The 7,203-nt window shown below is 39.5% G+C and overlaps 1 protein-coding gene across 12 annotated transcripts in view; it reads left to right on the top strand.

Annotated features, from left to right (window-relative positions):
- Positions 1-7,203, top strand: part of LOC148736918 (uncharacterized) — a 700,731-nt gene that overhangs the window by 56,067 nt on the left and 637,461 nt on the right. The gene's annotated exons all lie outside the window — the stretch shown is intronic.

The following is a 7,203-nucleotide window of genomic DNA, read 5'->3' as shown; positions in this document are numbered from 1 at the left end:
CTTCATCAACGCATAGAAGAACATAAAGCCTCTGTCATTGGCAAGCATCTGAGGGAGGCCCACGGTGTAGCGTCCGCTGGCCTGGGGAAAATGTTTTCCGTTCTCAAGAAATGCCGCGGGAAAATGGACTGCCTAATCCACGAAATGTTATTCATTCGCGAACAAAAACCAAAGTTAAACACGCAGTCTGACTCAATACGTGCAAAAGTATTTATTTAAACATATACTGCACGATCTGACTCCAATAACAATGAACGCTCATTATTCTAATGAAGTTATCACATTTTATTTGTATATAATCTCTGAGCTACAATTTTACATCAGTTTTAACATTTTACTTGATAATGAGGTCATGCAGACTTCGAAACGTCGTAGTTTTTTACCGTTAATTTTTATCATCAAACATCGGAATTACCTCGAGAAAATAACATATTAACTGCACCAGGCTCTTCTTGGGTGAGATGAAGAATGCCACTCTTTCCTTCAGAACCGTAAATCTCTAAAGCAACATGAGCAGTCGTTCACGAATTTTTCCACGCACCAGTAGTAATCACTATTTCATATTCATATGTACGGTTTGGAGAAGATGGAAGGTGGATCGGGGATTCCCTCTAAAAAATAAAAAGAAAAAAGGCACGACAAAGAATACTTTATTTACATGACTACCTAACTCGTATTTTTAATTAGATTTTTCTGCTTCATTCCAAAAAAAAAAATGGTAAGCCCTGGAGACGGTTTATTTAATTAACTTGTAATTTACAATCAACAAATTCATCTCAACAAGCCTTTAAAGGAGATAATGTAAAAACAAAAAACAAAAAAAACCCAAAAAAATTAAAAGCCTTGGTTTTCATAACCCTTTAACTCCCAACGGTGATCTATATGTAATTTCTCCCTTTTATATCCAAACATTACCCAGTAAATAGGGAATAAGAATATTCAAACTTATCAAGTAGAAGTTGTTATGTTCATCTGTTACCGAATTTTCATGACCTATTGACAAGAAAATGTGTAGCAGCTGGAGGTATGAGTTAACAATCAGATCTTGGGAGTAAACACAGTGTACTGAAGAGCAAACCCCGTGAAAATAATGGGCACAACCAAAATCCGGTCCTACACTTACATCTTTCGCGTCTTCCTTGTCGAATTTCCTTACGATAACAAGTGCAGACGCATAACACAACAGAACCACCGCCATAGCCACAATTACTGCAATATTTCCAGTCTCCGGTAACTTCTGGAACTCGACTAGAACCTTGTCAAAGTCAATAGGATTCGGTTGAACCAAAAGACTTCCTCCAAATGATGTCAAATGGTTGCAGCTACAATTTATAAATCCATCTGAAGCTGCTAAAACCTGGAATTATAAAATACAAGGGAGATGTATGTAGTAAAAATCATCATTTTGGCTGCCGCTACAACTTGTATCGGCGCAGATGGATTTAATCTGTATCGTCTCTTTTTAAGGCGCTGCTTTCGCTTTTTCTGGCTAACAAATTGATTCGACTATTTACGATAGCAGAGCCCACGAAAAATGTTATCGAATCAAAGTTTGGCCTGAATATAATAATAAGCCTTGTGAATGAAGATTATTACAAAACCAGGACTCAGGAAGGAGCGAAGTATTTGAAATGTGTTGAAAGCAGTGCAAAAATAGAGCAAAGACGATTTGCTAAGATTCATATTTCACTTTACACTTACCCGACAGCCAGATGATATCCACTTGTCAATTTTTTCTGACCAGTAGACACAACTACCTAAGGCCACCTTTAGTGTATAGTTCTGATCTGTGTTGGAATCATAAACTGGTATTACAGGGACACTTTTACTCTGGGGTGGGGTGGGTGGTGGATCTTTGACTTCGACGCAGGAGCGCTTCCCTCGCCTTTCTCCAAAACAAGATCTTCTCTGTCTTTTGTAAGATAAGTTCATTGTGGCCTTTGCATTTTTTACGCCAATAAAGTATTTCCCAGGATGCTCAGCAAGAACTTGTATCGGTGCATATGAATAGAAAGAGCAGTTTGTTTGTCCTTGACTTTTGCCGTGCGCACTTAGCATCCAAACACCCTTTTTGTCTTGATAGATTGTGGCATTGAGGTCGTGGTCTTGAGATGTTGGCCGCTGACCAAAACGCATATAGACAAACAAATGTACGGTTGGGTCTTCGGGTTTTATGTTGAGAATCAACGTGGTGTTTTCATATTTGACGTTTATCTCGTGGAAACGTACATCATCATTTTTCGTAAAATACCATGACTTCTCTAGAGAGTTTTTCTGAAGTTTCAAAGGCGTAACGATGACAATGTTCCCTGGAAGATTTGATACTTTAATAGGCTCGCTGTAGTTGTTTTTCAACTTAAGGGTTACAACATCAGATCCAACTCGTTCCTTTGTGCCGTGCCAAGTGTAAGGGTTGAAAGAGAATAAAAGCATCTAGAAGAAGAGCAACATTTTAGCTTTGTTTGCTTGTTTGTTTGTTTGTTTTTACAAGGTCTTTCGTCGTGTTATTGAACTTAAGCCAATGCACTGATGATGCCTAGAAGGCCAAAACAGCACTTTCTACTCATATGTATATATCTGGAAAAAAATGAAATAAATACCCAATTTTCTTCGCGTGGTCAGTTTTTTGAAATATTTGAAAGCAAGAACTTTCGGGCCAGAATGAAAAGCGATTACTAAGGCTTTTGACAGACTTCATGCTTTTTTTAACTCAGTTTCAACATCTATTTAAGGCGATGTTAGGAAAATCAAGCTCCATTCGACTCGATTCCGTTCTTTTTACTGTACCAAGTATTGGAGTTGAACAAGTCAAAAGCAAAATAAGTAGTAGAATTGCTTCTGGTTATAAGCAGTCTTCAATGTACCTGGTGTGCTACTTTACTAATTTAACTTGTCTGGCGTCGGTATTTGCTGACACGTACTTTCCCGATTTTGTCACGATTAAATTGAATTTGCCTTTAGGTCCTGAATACTTACCTGAGCATCTACAAAACTTGTTCTATTCACACTGGAGACTATGAATTTGGTTTCAGACGGTAACATAAACCGCCCTTTTCCTGCTTTTATTTCCAGTCCTGAAAGTCTCTGGAGGCTATATCTTCCAAGTGTCATGGACAATTGCCCAGCTGTGATTGATATCGCTTTTTCATCAGGGACAGTTAAGGCCAACACTGAGTCTGAAACTTTATCGAGGACCTTCATCGCAATCTTCGCCAACATCTTACCCTGTAGAAATGACATAAATAAACATAGAATATAAGCAAATTATGAGTCGTCAAAAGTTTGAAACAAAAAGCTCCGAAATCTGGATGAAGATGGAAGTGACGGTGAAGTTAATAGCAATCTGCAGTAGCCCACTCACCTATGAATTAAAAAGTAATGACCGTAAGGTGGAAAGAGAGAAAAGAGGGATTTGCTCGCATACAAGGGTACGTTAAAAAAGAGTGTTTTTCGTAGGTATTTTCATCATGGCGGTCAGACACGTCCGTATGGGCGGCACACTATTGTGTCTTTTATTCCTTGTCGCACTTCTACGAGAAGTTCATGAGTCATCAAACTGCAGTTTTATGCATCCCGAACACTGTACGCGACTGGTTATTCCACCCCATTTAACAACGTCAAGTGCTTACTACAAACCACCTTTTAAGCTCGCATCGAGGCGTTTTAATGGAGGAAGATTACTATACACTGCTACTGGTGTAGGTACATTTCAAGCGCGAAGATTGTTGATTTCTGGAGATGTTTCACCAAACCCTGGTCCGAGAAAGAAGCATACGAATTATCGTTGTGGTGAATGTTATAAATCCGTAAGAAGCAATTAAGACGCCATTTTATGTTCTGAGTGCAACACCTGGTCGCATGCAAAATGTCTGAATATGTCGAACTGGACCTTTCAGTACTACCTTAATAATCCATCTGTTGACTGGATATGCTCCTTCTGTGCCTTGCCGAGGTTTAGCAATTCATTCTTTTCCACCTTGAATAGTTCCACGCATGAAAGTGCGAGTGAAACTGAGCTGGACCTTAGTTCACAACCTTCGGACATGAAGTTAATTAGAAACGAAAATCGCAAGGAATGCATTATAGCAAACCTAAATGTAAACAGTTTACCTAGAAAATTTGAGGAGATCAAGGAGTGGCTAACGAACAGAGCCTTCGACATTCTATCCATACAGGAAACTAAGATCGATCGATCCTTTCCTAACTCTCAATTTCATGTTAACGGGTACAAGTTATTTCGCCGTGACAGGAGGAAAGGTGGTGGCGGTCTTGCCGTCTTTATTCGCGATAACATCGCCGCAACATGTAAGAAAAGCATTACAACATCAGTGGAATCGCTCTTATTCGACCTACACCTCGGACAAAGACGCTTCGCCTTAGTCAGTGCCTACAAGCCTCCTTCTGTTAACAAAGCTACTTTCAGAACTGAATGGACTACAGTCCTGGATCAAGCGATATCTCTCTGCGTAAACGTGATTTGTCTTGGCGATCTAAATTGTGACATAATTCATCCGTTTATGAATAACAACCAAGGCAAATGCCTTCTGGATATATGCGATATCTATGACCTCGACACATTAATTAAAGAACCGACAAGAATTTCAACAACTAGAGCTTCTTGCCTGGATGTCATTCTTTCAAATGTGCCTATGTTTATGAAATCGTCTGGCGCTATCGAAACAGGAATCAGTGATCATCTGCTAGTCTAGACGGTTCTCAAAACTAAAATGTTACATGCTAACGCCGAAGTCGTTAAGAAACGGATATTCACGACCTTTAACCGAGATAATTTTCAGACAGATCTCAGTCGAGTTCCTTTTCATGCTGCATACGTTTTTGATGATATAGACGATGTTTACTGGTGCTGGGAGACGTTATACAACCAGGTGTTAGATGACCATGCACCAATGCGATCTTTCAAACGACGATCTTCAGCAGAATCGAAGTTTATCACTCCTGAAATTCGGAGAGTAATGGTGGAACGAAAACGGCTTCAGAAAAAATTTAATAGATCACGTAATAAGTGTGATTGGGAGAGCTACCGTCTAGTGCGCAACAAAGTAGTTAGCATGAGGAGAAAATCTATACGTAGACATTTTGAGAAGCTGTGTTCAGAAAAATATGCAGATCAAAAGAAGTTTTGGGGTGCCATCAAGCCTTATGTTAATTCCCGTAAGAATGTAGACAATAGCGGAATAACATTAAAGGAGGGTGACAAAATCATCAGGAATCCTCAAGAGGTGACCGAGACATTAAATAATTTCTTCACAAGCTGTACTCAAAGTACCAAAGAACAAAATCAAAATGGCTAACCAGCAGATTTATCGCACATATCAAATAACTTAATAAGCAAGCCGAATGTGTCGCTAAGCAACACTAATCCAACAGAAGTTTACGAAGTAATGAGGAAACTTGCTCCAAACAAGGCTTCTGGATGTGATGGGATCCCTCCACTAGCAGTTAAAGAATCGATGGATGTTTTATGCTTCCCTCTTAGTACACTGATTAATCATGTTCTAACTTCAACTAAGATACCACAACAGTGGAAACTTGGCGAGGTCACTCCAATTCTCAAAAAAGACTGCAGCCTATTAAAAACTAACTATCGGCCGATAACGATTCTGCCAGCTTTATCGAAGGTTTTCGAAAAAAATTTTCATTGCCGAATAAGCCCGTGTTTTGAAGAAATTTATCACAAATATGTGTTTGCTTATAGGAAATATCACGGCTGCGACTCAGCACTTCTTAGTCTAACCGAACAATGGAAAAAAGAAATTGATAACAACAAATTGATCGGTCTGGTCTCTATGGACTTGTCCAAGGCCTTTGACACCTTACCTCATGAACTGATTGTTTTGAAATTAAAAGAATATGGAGCAGATGAAGCAACAACCACCCTGATAAAAGACTATTTATCAAATCGATTCCAGAGAGCGAGACTAGGGGATACACTTTCCAATTGGCAACCTATTTGCAATGGTGTACCACAGGGATCCATCCTCGGCCCTTTACTATTTAACATCTTCATGAACGATCTTTCATATGTCATCGAGAAGTGTACTCTGTCCACTTACGCTGATGACACTCAAATCTTTTACGCCGACAATCAACTCTCCAAAATTGAAGAAACAATCAACAACGATCTTATTAGTGCTGATATACGGTTCGCGCGTAATGGTATGAAGAGGAACAGTTCAAAATACCAGGCAATGGTGCTGGGAAAACACAAAGGAACTGTGAAGGTGTAGTCTGATCGTCCGGGTGAGTGTAGTCCTGAGAAGGACTGTTGTCGGTGGTAGTGACTGACGTTTCGACAACCTGTGCGGAAGTCATCATCAGAGTCAAGTGAATGATTGCTGTCAGTAGAATGTTCTTATTAATGTTCGTGTAAAATGAACACGAACTGGAATAAGAACATTCTACTGACAACAATCAGTCACTACCACCGACAACAGTCCTTCTCAGGACTACACTCACCCGGACGATCAGACTACACCTTCACATGTTATCCCCGGGTTCAAACCATTTACTGCACAAAGGAACTGATGAACCAGTGTTTAAGTTGGAGGAGTCACCACTTCCCATATCCAACACAATGGAACTTCTTGGCGTAACAATCGATGATAAATTGAATTTTGAAAAGCACATTGCTAAAATATGTAGAAAAGTCAGTCAACAGGTGGCTGTGTTAAAAAGGACGCAGAAAATGTTGTCTTTTGAGACTAGAAGGGATCTTTACAAAGCCTTCATTTTACCACACTTTAATTACTGCTCCGAAACGTGGCACTTCTGTAATAAGAAGTCAGCTGACAAGTTCGAGTTGGTGAACAAACGTGCGCTTCGTTTTGTTTTTAGAGATAAGTCCTCCCCTTATCAGGAACTTTGTAAGCGTATCGGTCTCTCAAGTCTTCGTGAACAGCGATTAGCGAAAATTTTGTTCACTGTCTTTAAGATATTAACTAGTGATGCAGGACCAAAAAGCTTACGTGATCTTATAACAGTTAGGTGCTCCACTTATAATCTTAGGGGCACCACAATACTGAACCTCCCAAAAGTAAAATCAACAACCTTCGGGTTAAGATCATGGAGATATGCCTCATAGAAACTATGGAACGCTTTACCGGACGAGTCTCGAAAGATACAAACATTTACTAGTTTTAAAAATTACTTAAAAACATTAGATCTCACGGGACTCTAGCGCGG

The sequence above is a fragment of the Stylophora pistillata genome, chromosome 2, assembly GCF_964205215.1.
Source record: "Stylophora pistillata chromosome 2, jaStyPist1.2, whole genome shotgun sequence".
Classification (NCBI taxonomy): Eukaryota; Metazoa; Cnidaria; class Anthozoa; order Scleractinia; family Pocilloporidae; genus Stylophora; species Stylophora pistillata.
This window is presented reverse-complemented; position numbering and strand designations above follow the sequence as displayed.